General features: G+C 41.3%; 1 protein-coding gene and 1 pseudogene across 4 annotated transcripts in view; one reads left to right on the top strand and one right to left on the bottom strand.

Annotated features, from left to right (window-relative positions):
- Window positions 1–14,207, bottom strand: part of FUT8 (fucosyltransferase 8) — a 486,032-nt gene that overhangs the window by 353,828 nt on the left and 117,997 nt on the right. The window lies entirely within an intron of this gene.
- LOC110569180 (heterogeneous nuclear ribonucleoproteins C1/C2-like) lies at window positions 8,572–10,131 on the top strand (annotated as a pseudogene).

Here is a 14,207-nt window from a genome sequence, read left to right as displayed (position 1 = left end):
CCATCATGTGTTGAGTCGAAGAGTTTATATAAATAATGGCAGTAGAAGTCATATAGCCCTGAACCAACAGGGAAGACTAACAGGGAATTAACAGGAAATATAGAGGAGTATATGGATATTTGATGGGCACTAATGTCTCTGCCACATGTGGTACATGACATACACAACCATATGTGGCATGGCTCTGGATAATAATTTGAACAAGCAATAATGAGAATAATGGAATGGATAGCAGAAGGCAAATTTCAAAAATTTTGAAGAACTTGATGACTGGTAAAAAAGTGACTAAAGCTTAATGAGATTTAGGGCATGGTTGAATAGTTATTTAATACCACTGATATAGTTTATGGTTGATTGGATGCCACATGCAGAGTATGAAAACAAAAAGAAAAATAGTTTATGGTTGTGCATGACTGCATTTAGAATTCAGGTCTTCCGAGAGAGAGATCCAGGATGGCTGATCACTAGCAGTTCGGGCACGTAGCTCCCAGTGAAAGCACAGAGAACAAGAGGACGCCACACTTTCAGATGAATATTTGTTGCTCATGGACCAGGAGATTCCCAGCGGAGGAGCCCCAGGGGTCACCAGAGCGACTCTTGTGGCCAGCGCAGCGGTTTTGCTGGCGCCTTAGCGCAGCAGTTTTTGGTGCAGAATCTGGAGATTCCCGGGCAGAAAAGCACCATCAATCTTAACACCACTGTTTTGGCTGGCGCAGTGGACTGCTCAGATTTCGGCACTGGGAATAAAAAGTTGGATGTCCGCTCAGAGACCTAGTTAGAAAGTCAGTAATTACAAAGACGACAGAGGGATAAATATATAATGAAGACAAGAAACCAGCCTAAAAAGGCAGAGAATACTCAAAATCAGAATGCCTCTCCCTCTACAGGGGATCGCAATTCCTCATCAGTAACGGAACAAGGCTTAATGGAGAACAAGTGTGTTCCAATAACAGAAGCAGGTTTCAAAATGTGGGTGATAAGAAACTTCCGTGAATTAAAAGAACTTGTTCTAACCCAATGCAAAGAAACTAAGAACCTTGAAAAAAGGTTTGACGAAATGCTAACGAGAATGGACAATTTAGAGAGGAATATAAGTGAATTGATGGAGCTGAAAAACACAACACAAGAACTTCGCGAAGTATGCACAAGTTTAAACAGTCGAATTGATCAAGCAGAAGAAAGGATATCAGAAGTCGAGGACCAGCTCAGTGAAATGAAATGAGAAGACAAGATTGGAGAAAAAAGGATAAAAAGGAATGAGCAAAGTCTCCAGGAAATATGGGACTACGTGAAAAGAGCTAATTTACGTTTGATAGGTGTACCTGAATGTGACGAACAGAATGAATCCAAGTTGGAAAATACTCTTCAGGATATCATTCAGGAAAACTTTCCCAGTCTAGCAAGGCAGGGTAATATTCAACTCCAGGTAATACAGAGAACACCACAAAGATATTCTTCAAGAAGACCAACCCCAAGGCACATAATTGCCAGATTTATTAGGGTTGAAATGAAGGAGAAAATGCTAAGGGCAGCCAGAGAGAAAGGTCAGGTTACCCATAAAGGGAAACCTATTAGACTTACAGCAGATCTCTCAGCAGAAACCCTACAAGCCAGAAAAGAGTGGGGACCAATATTTAACATCCTTAAAGAAAAGAACTTTCAACCCAGAATTTCATATCCAGCCAAACTAAGCTTTACAAGCGAAGGAAAAATTAAATCTTTTGCGAACAAACAAGTACTTAGAGACTCCACCACCACCAGGCCTGCTTTACAAGAGCTTCTGAAAGAAGCACTATACATATAAAGGAACAACCAATATTAGCCTTTCCAAAAATATATCAAAAAGCAAAGAGCATTAACACAATGAAAAATGTACACCAACTAATGGGCAAAACAGCCAGCTAGCATCAAATGGCAGTATTAAACCTATATATATTCTAATTGGATAAAAAGCCAAAACCTATTGGTATGCTGCATCCAGACCCATCTCACATGCAACAATATACACAAAGACTCAAAACAAAGAGAAGGAGGAAGATTTATCAACCAAACAGAGAGTAAAAATAAACAAATAAACAAAAAGCAGGAAATGCAATTCTCGCCTCTGATAAAGTAGACTTTAAAGCAACAAAGATCAAAAGAGGCAAAGAAGGACATTACATAATGGCAAAAGGATCAATGTAACAAGAAGAGCTAACGATTCTATAGATCAACCAGACAGAAAATTAACAAGGACATCCAGGACTTGAACTCAGACCCGGAACAAGTAAACTTAATAAACACTTATAGAACTCTCCATCCACTTCAAATACACAAAACATACATTACCACCTCACACCTATTCCAAAAGTGAGTACATAATTGGAAGTAAATCACTCCTCAGTAATTGCATAGCATTTCATAGGTTTAAATGAAATATTGGTTGGCTGCTTGTTATTTTCTTCCCTTATTCCTTCCTGTCTACATTATTAAGTATAATTATTGGTATAAAAGAGGTTTGCAATACCCATTACTAAACTGCATTCTAGCCTGGGCAAGAAAGCAATACTCCCATTCTCTCTCTCTCTTTCTCTTCCTTTTTCTTCCTCTTCTTCATTCTTTTTTTTCTTTCTTTCAAAAAAAAAAAAAAAGAATTCAGGTCTTTCAGGCTCCATATCTCATGTACAACATAGTAAAATATATGTATTTTTAAACTCTGGAATCAGATGGATAGATCATGATATTCCCAGTGTCTAGAACCGTGCTTGGACCATGGGAAATGTTCAACGAAAAGTTATTGAATAAGTGGATGAGTGAATGAATGAATGAAGAAATGAATGAAGAAAGTAGATTTTATTACAAGAGACTAAATAAAAGAAGTTTTGTCTTTACATGTTATTAGATCTTGCAAATGGTTTCCAAGGAAGTTTTAACAGCTTTTAAAATAGCTGTTTTTAAAACAGCTTATACATGCTTATGACCCCATTCCTAAATAATAGAAGAAATCTAATTAACTTTGTCCTTCCTTAGTCTTATTTTAAAGATGAAAAATATTCATATCCTAATAAAATAATCCATGCAGTCCTTTTACCTTTAATATCCTATGTGCCTCTAAGACAAAACTATCCATAATTAAGTTTCCTCTGCAACTTACAAAGAATGCATTTGCTGGCTCCTCCCCTGTAAATATGGCTGTGATGACCATATTTTTTTCTTTACCAAATAGCAAGTGATCGAACTAAGTCTAATATTAAAAATCTGGATTTTCCTGGAAAGTCCAAGACCTATGAACATTCATGGCCTTGGATTTAAAGTCTCCTGGGCTGTGTCGTCAGGGCTGATGTTCACCAACATTGCAAAATTTTCATTGGTCAGCAGTCTATTTTGATTGTCTGAGCCTATGCGATACTGTTCAAAAAAATCTTTATCCTCCATGAGTTTAATTTAGTAACAGAGAAGCTAACTGAAGCTATGATAAACAGGTTTGAACCCAGATAGTTTGATTTTGTGGTGGGGAAATTTTTATCCTTCCTTAACTGTCTCCCAATCACAACTTACCACTTTGCTCACCAAAAGACCTAGGATAAATTCTATATTCATCACAGTAAACCTAGAACTCTAGTGTCATATGCAGATGAAATAAGAACATTTTTACATGTAGTTGCCAACTTGGGTGTGTGTTTGTTGTTGTTGTTGTTGTTGTTTTGTTGAGTCAGTCTTGTTCTGTCACTCAGGCTAGAGTGCAGTGGCGTGATCTTGACTCACTACAACCTCCACCTCCTGGGTTCAAGTGATTCTCCCACCTCAGCCTCCTGAGTAGCTGGGATTACAAGCAACCGCCATCATGCCTGGCTAATTTTTTTGTATTTTTGTAGAGATGGGGTTTCACCATGTTGGCCAGACTGGTCTTGAACTCCTGACTTCAGGTGATCCTGCCCGCTTTGGCCTTCCAAAGTGCTAGGATTACAGGCATGAGCCACTACACCTGGCCAGGTGTATGTTTTTAAAAATAGTTTTAGGTAGGCACAATGGCTTACACCTGTAATCTCAGCTCTTGGGGAGGCCAAGGTAGGCAGATGACCTGAGGTCAGGAGTTCAAGACCAGCTTGGCCAACATGGTAAAACTCCACCTCTACTAAAAATACAAAAATTAGTGGGGCATGGTGGGGCATGCCTGTAATCCCAGCTACTTGGGAGGCTGAGGCATGAGAATTACTTGAACCCAGGAGGTGGAGGTTGTAGTGAGCTAAAAACACATAACTGTACTCCAGCCTGGGCAACAGAGCAAGACAACATCTCAAAAAAAAAAAAAAAAAAAAAAAGAATAGTTTTAGAGTTGGGCATCATGGTGGCTCATGCATATAATCTCAGCATTTTGGGAGGCCAAGGCAGGAGGATCACTTGAGGCCAGCCTGGCAACACAGCAAGGCCCCATCTCTACTTAAAAAAAAATTAATTAGGGTGTTTCCTCATCTTGGTTAACAGTTAATTATAAGATAGAGGTAGCCTAGATCCTTAATTATCTACTAGGAGGAGAGCAACCCTATAAGCATTGGACTGTAACATGAGCAAGAAATAAATCTTAGCCAGGCCTGGTGGCATGGGCCTGTAGCACTAGCTACTCAGTAGGCTGAGGTGAGAGGATCACTTGAGCTCAGGAGTAAGAGATTGCAGTGAGCTATGATCACACTTATAAATAGCCACTGTACTCTAGCCTGGGCAAACTAGCAAGACTCCATCTCTTAAAAAACTAAAACTAGCCAGATGCGGTGGCTCACACCTGTAATCTCAGCACTTTGGGAGGCTGAGGCAGGCAGATCGCAAGGTCAGGAGATCAAGACCATCCTGGCCAACATGGTGAAACCCTGTCTCTACTAAAATACAAAAAAAAATTAGCTGGGCACAGTGGCACATGCCTATAGTCTCAGCTACTCAGGAGGCTAAGGCAGGGGAATCACTTGAACCCAGGAGGTGGAAGTTGCAGTGAGCCAAGATTGCACCACTGCACTCCAGCCTGGTGACAGAGCAAGACTCTGTCTCAAAACAAACAAAATCAAAACTAAAACTCAAAAAGTCTTTATTGCATTAAGCTACTCATGTTAATTAACCAACTATTATACTGGCTAAGGGGAAAATAGGGAGCTGAAATCCAGCCCCGATTTAGTCACCAAACCATGTGCCTTGGCATAGTCTTTTGCCAAACTGAGTGCGCTAGGCTGCATTCTCCCAGAGTTTTCTAATTCACACACAGATGCTGATATGGTCTGGCTGTGTCCTGACCCAAATCTTATCTCAAATTGGTAGCTCCCATAATTTCTATATGTTGTGGGAAGGACCAGTGGGAGATAATTGAATCATACTATTCTCATGGCAGTGAAGAAGTCTCACAAGATCTGATAGTTTTACAAGGGGAAAACCCATTTTGCTTGGCTCTCATTCTGTCTTGCCTGCTGCCATATAAGACGTGCCTTTCGCCTTCTGCTGATTGTGAGGTCTCCCTAGCCACATGGAACCATGAGTTCATTCAGCCTCTTTTTATAAATTACCCAGTCTCAGGTATGTCTTTAATAGCAGGATAAGAACAGACTAATACAGTAAATTGGTACTGAGAGTGGGGTGCTGCTGTAAAGATAACTGAAAATGTGGAAGTGACTTTGGAGCTGGGTAATAGGCAGAGGTTGGAACAGTTTGGAGGGCTCAGAAGAAGACAAAAATGTGGGAAAGTTTGGAACTTCCTAGAGACTTGTTCAATGACTTTGACCAAAATGCTGATACTGAGATGGATAATGAAATCCAGACTGAGGTAGTCTCAGATGGAGATGAAGAAGTTTTTGGGAACTGGAGTAAAGATGACTCTTGCTAAGTTTTAGCAAAGAGAATGGGGACATTTTGCCCCTGCCCTAGAGATTTGTGGAACTTTGAAATTGAAGATGATGTTTTAGGGTACCTGGCAGAAGAAATTTCTAAGCAGGAAAACATTCAAGAGGCAATTTGAGTGCTGTTAAAAGCATTCAGTTTTAAAAGGGAAACAAAGCATAAAAGTTTGGAAAATTTGTAGCCCAACAATGTGATAGAAAAGAAAAACCCATTTTCTGGGAAGAAATTCAAGCTTGCTGCAGAAATTTGCACAAGTAACCAGGAGTGAAATGTTAATGCCTCCAGAGCATGTCAGAGACCTCTGCAGCAGCCCCTTCCATCACAGGCCCAGAGGCCTAGGAGGGAAAAATGTTTTCATGGCCTGGGCTCAGGGCTTCCCTGCTGTGTGCAGCCTAGGAACTTGGTGCCCTGCATCCCAGCCGCTCTACCCATGGCTAAAAGGCTAAGCTATGGCTCAGGCTGTGGCTTCAGAGGGTGCAAGACCCAAGCCTTGGCAGCTACCACATGGTATTGAGCCTACAGATGCACAGAAATCAAAAATTGAGGTTTGGGAACTTTCACCTAGATTTTAGAGGATACACAAAAATGCCTGGGTGTCCAGGCAGAAGTTTGCTGAGGGGGAGGAGCCCACATGGAGAACCTCTGCTAGGGCAGTGCAGAAGGGAAATGTGGGGTTGAATCCCCCACACAGAGTCCCCACTGGGGCACTGCCTTGTGGAGCTGTGACAAGAAGGCCACTGTCCTCCAGACCCCAGGAAGGTAGATCCACCAACAGCTTGTACTGTGCACCTGGAAAAGCTATAGACACTCAATGCCAGCCTGTGAAAGCAGCCAGGAACAAGGTTGTACCATGCAAAGCTATAGAGGCAGAGCTGCCCAAGACCATGGGAAACTACCTCTTGCATCAATGTGACCTAGATGGGGGATATGGAGTCAAAGGAGATCATTATGGAGTGTTAAGATTTGACTGTGGCTGAGCACAGTGGCTCACACCTGTAATTCCAGCACTTTGGGAGGCCAAAGTGGGCGGATCATGAGGTCAGGAGTTCAAGAGCCGCCTGGACAACATAGTGAAACCCCGTCTCTACTAAAAATACAAAAATTAGCTGGGCATGGTGGCACACATGTGTAGTCCCAGCTACTTGGGAGGCTGAGGCAGGAGAATTGCTTGAACCCAGGAGGCGGAGTTTTTGGTGAGCCAAGATCATGCCACTGCACACCAGCCTGGGCAACAGAACAAGAATCGATCTAAAAAAAAAAAATACTTTTTAGTATCTTGCCATTAAAAAAAAAAAAAAGCTTTGACTGCCCCATTGGATTTTGGACTTGCATGGGACCATTAGCCCCTTCATTTTGGCCACTTTCTCCCATGTAGTTATCCAATGCCTGTACCATATTGTATCTTGGAAGTAACTACATTGCTTTTGATTTTATAGGCTTATAGGTGGAAGGGACTTACCTTGTCTCAGATGAGATTTCGAACTGTAAACTTTTGAGTTAATGCTGAAACGAGTTAAGACTTTGGGGGACTGTTGGGAAGGCATGATTGGTTTTGAAATGGGAGGACATGAGATTTGGGAGGGGCCAGAGGCAGAATGATATGGTTTGGCTGTGCCCCCACCCAAATCTCATCTTGAATTATAGCTCCCATAATTCCCATGTATTGTGAGAGAAACCCAGTGGGAGATAATTGAATCATTGGGGTGGTTTCCCCAATACTGTTTGCATGGTAGTGACTAAGTCTTATGAGATCTGATGATTTTATAAGGGGAAACCGCTTTCACTTGGCTCTCATTCTGTCTTGCCTGCTGCCATATAAGACATGCCTTTTTCCTTCTGCTGTGATTGTAAGGCCTCCCTAGCCACATGGAACTGTGATTCCATTAAACCTCTCTTTCTTTATAAATTATCCAGTCACAGGGTATGTCTTTTTTTTTTTTTTTTTTTTTTTTTATTTGAGACAGAGTCTCCCTCTATTGCCCAGGCTGGAGTGCAGTGGCACAATCTCAGCTCACTGCAGCTCCACCTCCTGGGTCCAAGTAGCTGGGACTACAGGCACATGCCACCATGCCCAGCTAGTTTTTTTGTATTTTTGGTAGAGACAGGGTTTCACCATATTGGCCAGTCTGGTCTCGAACTCCTACCTCATGATCAACTTGCCTCAGCTTCCCAAAGTGCTGAGATTACAGGCATGAGCCACTGTGCCCAGCTGGGTATGTCTTTATTATCAGTGTAAGTACAAACTAGCAGTAGCCCTGACTAGTTCCTTCCCACAGATAACTCTGTCTCCACTCTATTTCCCCTTTATCATTCCTCTATAAAGAGCTGCCAGATTCTAAAGCAAAGCTCTGCTAATGCCATTTCCTACTCAGAAACCCTCAGGAAGACCTTATGGCTTCATGGATTAACACTCAAATCCTTAACAAGGTCTCCAAGATCCTCCGTAATTCACTGAAAAAATCCACCTATCAGCCCAGTCACTATCTTTTCTTCTCATACCCATGTTCTCCAGCTCTGGAATCTAGCTGGCATGAGGCAAAGGGCTCCCTCAGCCTGACTCCACATGGCAAGTGCATCACATCTCACATCCTCTTGGTTCATGGAATCACTACCATCACTTACTCCACAATTTCAACAGCACGGAATCTCTTTGGGTCCTTCCACTTTCTTGGGCCACCCTTCCCTTCAGTATTGAAATTAAAGGGCTAGGCGTTGCCGACTTCCAGCAGCAGTCGGCTTCTGCACTTAGAACCCGGGAGTAGGAGACTCAGAATCGAATCTCTTCTCCCTCCTTCCTCCTGTGAGATTTTTTTGATCTTCAGCTACATTTTTGGCTTTGTGAGAAACCTTATCATCAAACACAATGGCCAGCAACGTTACCAACAAGACAGATCCTCGCTCCATGAACTCCCGTGTGTTCATTGGGAATCTCAACACACTCGTGGTCAAGAAATCTGATGTGGAGGCAATCTTTTCGAAGTATGGCAAAATTGTGGGCTGCTCTGTTCATAAGGGCTTTGCCTTCGTTCAATATGTTAATGAGAGAAATGCCCGGGCTGCTGTAGCAGGAGAGGATGGCAGGATGATTGCTGGCCAGGTTTTAGATATTAACCTGGCTGCAGAGCCAAAAGTGAACCGAGGAAAAGCAGGTGTGAAGCGATCTGCAGCGGAGATGTACGGCTCCTCTTTTGACTTGGACTATGACTTTCAAAGGGATTATTATGTAGGATGTACAGTTACCCAGCACGTGTACCTCCGCCTCCTCCTATTGCTCGGGCTGTAGTGCCCTCGAAACGTCAGCATGTATCAGGAAACACCTCACGAAGGGGCAAAAGTGGCTTCAATTCTAAGAGTGGACAGCGGGGATCTTCCAAGTCTGGAAAGTTGAAAGGAGATGACCTTCAGGCCATTAAGAAGGAACTGACCCAGATAAAACAAAAAGTGGATTCTCTCCTGGAAAACCTGGAAAAAATTGAAAAGGAACAGAGCAAACAAGCAGAGATGAAGAATGATAAGTCAGAAGAGGAGCAGAGCAGCAGCTCCGTGAAGAAAGATGAGACTAATGTGAAGATGGAGTCTGAGGGGGGTGCAGATGACTCTGCTGAGGAGGGGGACCTACTGGATGATGATGATAATGAAGATCGGGGGGATGACCAGCTGGAGTTGATCAAGGATGATGAAAAAGAGGCTGAGGAAGGAGAGGATGACAGAGACAGCGCCAATGGCGAGGATGACTCTTAAGCACATAGTGGGGTTTAGAAATCTTATCCCATTATTTCTTTACCTAGGCGCTTGTCTAAGATCAAATTTTTCACCAGATCCTCTCCCCTAGTATCTTCAGCACATGCTCACTGTTCTCCCCATCCTTGTCCTTCCCATGTTCATTAATTCATATTTCCCTGCGCCTAGTCCCATTTTCACTTCCTTTGACGCTCCTAGTAGTTTTGTTAAGTCTTACCCTGTAATTTTTGCTTTTAATTTTGATACCTCTTTATGACTTAACAATAAAAAGGATGTATGTTTTTTATCAACTGTCTCCAAAATAATCTCTTGTTATGAAGGGAGTACAGTTCTTTTCATTCATACATATGTTCAGTAGTTGCTTCCCTAACTGCAAAGGCAATCTCATTTAGTTGAGTAGCTCCTGAAAGCAACTTTGAGTTAGAAGTATGTGTGTTACACCCCAACATTAGTGTGCTGTGTGGGGCAGTTCAACACAAATGTAATGATGTATTTTTGTGAATGAGAGTTGGCATGTCAAATGCATCCTCTAGAAAAATAGTGTTATAGTCTTAAGATTTGTTTTCTAAAGTTGATACTGTGGGTTATTTTTGTGAACAGCCTGATGTTTGGGACCTTTTTTCTTCAAAATAAACAAGTCCTTATTAAACCAGGAATTTGGAGAAAAAAAAAAAAAATTAAAGGGCTAAATTTCCATCTTATATATTATAAGGGAACCTCCATCTTGAATATCTGGAGGCAAAATGGAGGTATGTCTTGCAGTTGTTTCTAAGTTAGTTCACTCTACACCTGTTCTTCCACGCTGGCTCTGCAGCATAGCAAGAACTCAGCTGTGTTCTCACTCCTAGTTGCATCCTACTTGTGTGGAGGGTGTCAGTAGCAATCACCTTATCACAAAGAAACGAAAAGGCAAGGAAAGACAGTCTACAATACATCCACTCCTACTCTGTAGCTGCTAACATTGCCAGATAAAATGCAGAAGCTCATTAAATTTGCCTTTCAAATAAATAGCGAATCATTTTTTAGTATGCCCCAAGTATATAGCCTGGGACATATTTATGCTAAAAAATGATTTGTCTTTTTTCTAAAACTCAGATATAACTGCTGTCCTGTATTTTTATTTGCTAAATCTGGCAATCCTAACAGTAGACCCCTTTTTGTTAATTTCTTAATCTATTGCTCAGATTAGGGGAAGAAGCAGGATGCTTCCAACCAATGCATAATCCACCAAAAGCACTACCATTTTAAATAACATTTTTCTCCCTCAACAGCAATGGAGGGAAAACAGTTTTCCCTCCTATTATTATTCATGTATTATAGTGATTATACGCAATAATTAGTCTCTCATGTAACAAAATAAACTTCGTGAAGTTCGGAATCTTATTATTCATATTCTTTCATTGGCTGGCTGGATCTTGAAAGCATTTTTCATGAACTGACTACCCACCTGCTGCGCTGGCATTTGAGAAAGTCAAACCCAGCAACAGCACCAGAAATTTTAAAGCAGATAAGAATCAGAAGAAAATACCTTGGGCTTAGCACTTTTTCTGACTTGTATAATGAGCCATGGATTTTATAACTTTGGCCTTGCACATATGTTTCCTAATATTTCCCCATATCTTCTAGGGAATACTTAGCTGGGTTTCACCTGAGGGGTATCAGACACTCAAAGGAACACAGGTTATGTCTAGAAGTCCTTAAGTTAGCTTGCCAGAGGAGTAATTCTTCCCTAGAACAAAAAAGTTAGCTGGGTGCAGTGGCTCATGCCTATAATCCCATCACTTTGGAAGGTCGAGGCAGGCAGATCACCTGAAGTTGGGAGTTTGATACCAGCTGACCAACATGGACAATCCCCATCTCTACTAAAAATACAAAATGAGCCAGACATGGTTGCTCATGTCCATAATTCCAGCTACTCAGGAGGCTGAGGCAGGAAAATCGCTTGAATACAGGAGGCGGAGGTTGCAGTGAGCCGAGATCGTACCATTGCACTCCAGCCTGGGCAACAAGAGCAAACTTCCATCTCAAAAAACAAAAAACAAATAAGCTGGCCAGGCACAGTGTCTCACACCTACAATACCAGCACTTTGGGAGGCTGACATTGGTGAATCACTTGAGGTCAGGAGTTCAAGACCAGCCTCACCACACATAGTGAAACCCTGTCTCTACTAAAAATACAAAATTAGCCAGGTGTGGTGGCTCATGCCTGTAATCCCACCAGTTTGGGAGGCTGAGGAGGGCGGATCATGAGGTCAGGAGTTCGAGACCAGTCTGGCCAATATGGTGAAACCTCGTCTCTACTAAAAACACAAAAATTAGCCAGGCATGGTGGCACTCACCTGCAGTCCCAGCTACTCTTGAGGTTGAGGCCATTGCCCTCCAGCCTGGGTGACAGAGCCAGACTCCAACTAAAAAAAAAAAAAAAAATTAGCCAGGCGTGATGGCACATGCCTGTAATCCCAGCTACTTGGAAGGCAGAGGCAGGAGAATCGCTTGAACCCAGGAGGCGGAGGCTGCAGTGACCCACGATCATGCCATTGCACTCCAGCCTCAGCAAAAAGAATGAAACTCCATCTCAAAAAATTAAAAATAAAAAAAACAAAGATAGCATCTCCACTGGGTGGGTGTAATTTTATTCTCTTTCAAACACATACATCGTCTGTAGAATACGAAAGTAGTACACTGGCCAAAAGTAAATGTCTTATAAATCAGAGACTGTCCAGCTCTCACACCTATGCTTTCTTGGTAGCCCGTCTGGAAGCCAGAAATATGGTGGGTTAGATTATAGAGATTAATTAAATAGTATAAAATGTACATAGTTACCATAAAAAACAAATGGTCTTGTTCTTTCCCTCATAACATCCATGTTCCAGATGCCAGTAGGTATCACCAGCATGGCAATTCTTTTCATAAAGAATAGGAAGTTAATCATAGACTTGGCAGTGCCCTGTACTTTCCGGAGTAATAGTAGTAAATAAAAGTGGGTGTGGTTTGGCTCCTTTAAATACATGGTCTAGTCTAGATATGTGGAAATTTTCTCAAACTGATATGTAGGAATATAACCCTTATAGAAAACTTTAATTACGTCAATGAAAAAAAGTCTATTGATATATATCCAGTAGATGCATTTTTTTGAAAACTAGACAACATGCACATAATAAAAAATTCAAAAGTTATATAAAAAGGCATAAAAGGAAAGGTGATTCTCTCTTTTACACTAACCTCCCAGTCCTCCTCCCCTGAGGCATCAGTCTCACCAATTTGTATATCCTTTATTTTCTTAATTACAAGCATGTACTTATATGTTATTTTTAAACATATTTATATATATAGTATGTATATGCTATTATGCACATTGCTTTTTCCTTTTTAAATCTTTTTTATTACCAAATTATTACGTAAATTAAAGAGAACGAAAGCATATATAGATGCCATGGCTGGGCATGGTGGCTCACACCTGTAATCCCAGCACTTTGGAAGGCTAAGATGGGTGGATCACTTGAACTCAGGTGTTTGAGACCAGTCTAGGCAACATGGTGAAACCCCCTCTCTCCTAAAAATACAAAAATTAACCAGGGTCAGGCACAGTGGTTCACACCTGTAATCCTAGCACTTTAGGAGGCCAAAGTGGGTAGATCACTTGTGGTCAGGAGTTCAAGAGCAGCCTGGCCAATAAGGTGAAACCCCATCTCTACTAAAAATACAAAAAAATTAGCTGGGCATGTTGGCATATGTCTGTAATCCCAGCTACTCAGGAGGCTGAGGCAATCCAGCCTGGGCAACAGTGAGACTCTGTCTCAAAAAAAAAAAAAATTAGCTGGGTGTAGTGGTACCCACTTGTGGTCCCAGCTACTTGGGAAGCTGAGGTGGGAGAATTGAGTGAGCCACGGGAGGTTTAGGCTGCAGTGAGCCGTGATCACACCACTTCACACCAGCCTGGGTGACAGAATTAGACCCTGTCTCAAAAAGAAAATTAAAAAAAAAAATATATATATATATATATATATATATATATATATATATATATATATAGTATACCAGGCACAGTGGCTTGCACCTGGAATCCCAGTACTTTGGGAGACCAAGGCAGGAGGATCACCTGAGCCCAAGGCAACAGTGAGGTAGAATCATGCCACTACACTCCAGCCTGGGTGACAGAGCAAGCCCCTGTCTCAAATATATATGTGTGTGTGTATTCATTTATATGTGTATATATACATTTATATATTTTTAACATATTCATTTATATATATACAATGTAGTGATCTTGTTTTGTTTATTTAACAAAATTTAACAATTTTTATTTGAAACTATTCCATATTAGTGCATACCACTCAGCTGCAGTATGTTTGACTGCTGCACAATATTCCATTAGGTGGATGTACCTCTAGCAAATCTGATATTGATGGATTTTTACTTTTGTTATAGTAGAAGCTTTTTCAATTAGTTTTCTTTATTAGGAAAATGAATCCATGTACCACTGAGACAGTCAACAGATATGTACTGAACACTTACTATGTCTAATACAGTTTGCCTAGGCCCAGTAATGAAACAAAGAATATTCCTACACATTTCCTCATCTTCAGATTGTTTGGTCATTTTTCATGTGT

Source organism: Aotus nancymaae, unplaced genomic scaffold (genome assembly GCF_030222135.1).
Source record: "Aotus nancymaae isolate 86718 unplaced genomic scaffold, 86718_ANA_hifiasm-v0.15.2.pri h1tg000011l, whole genome shotgun sequence".
Lineage (NCBI taxonomy): Eukaryota > Metazoa > Chordata > Mammalia > Primates > Aotidae > Aotus > Aotus nancymaae.
This window is presented reverse-complemented; position numbering and strand designations above follow the sequence as displayed.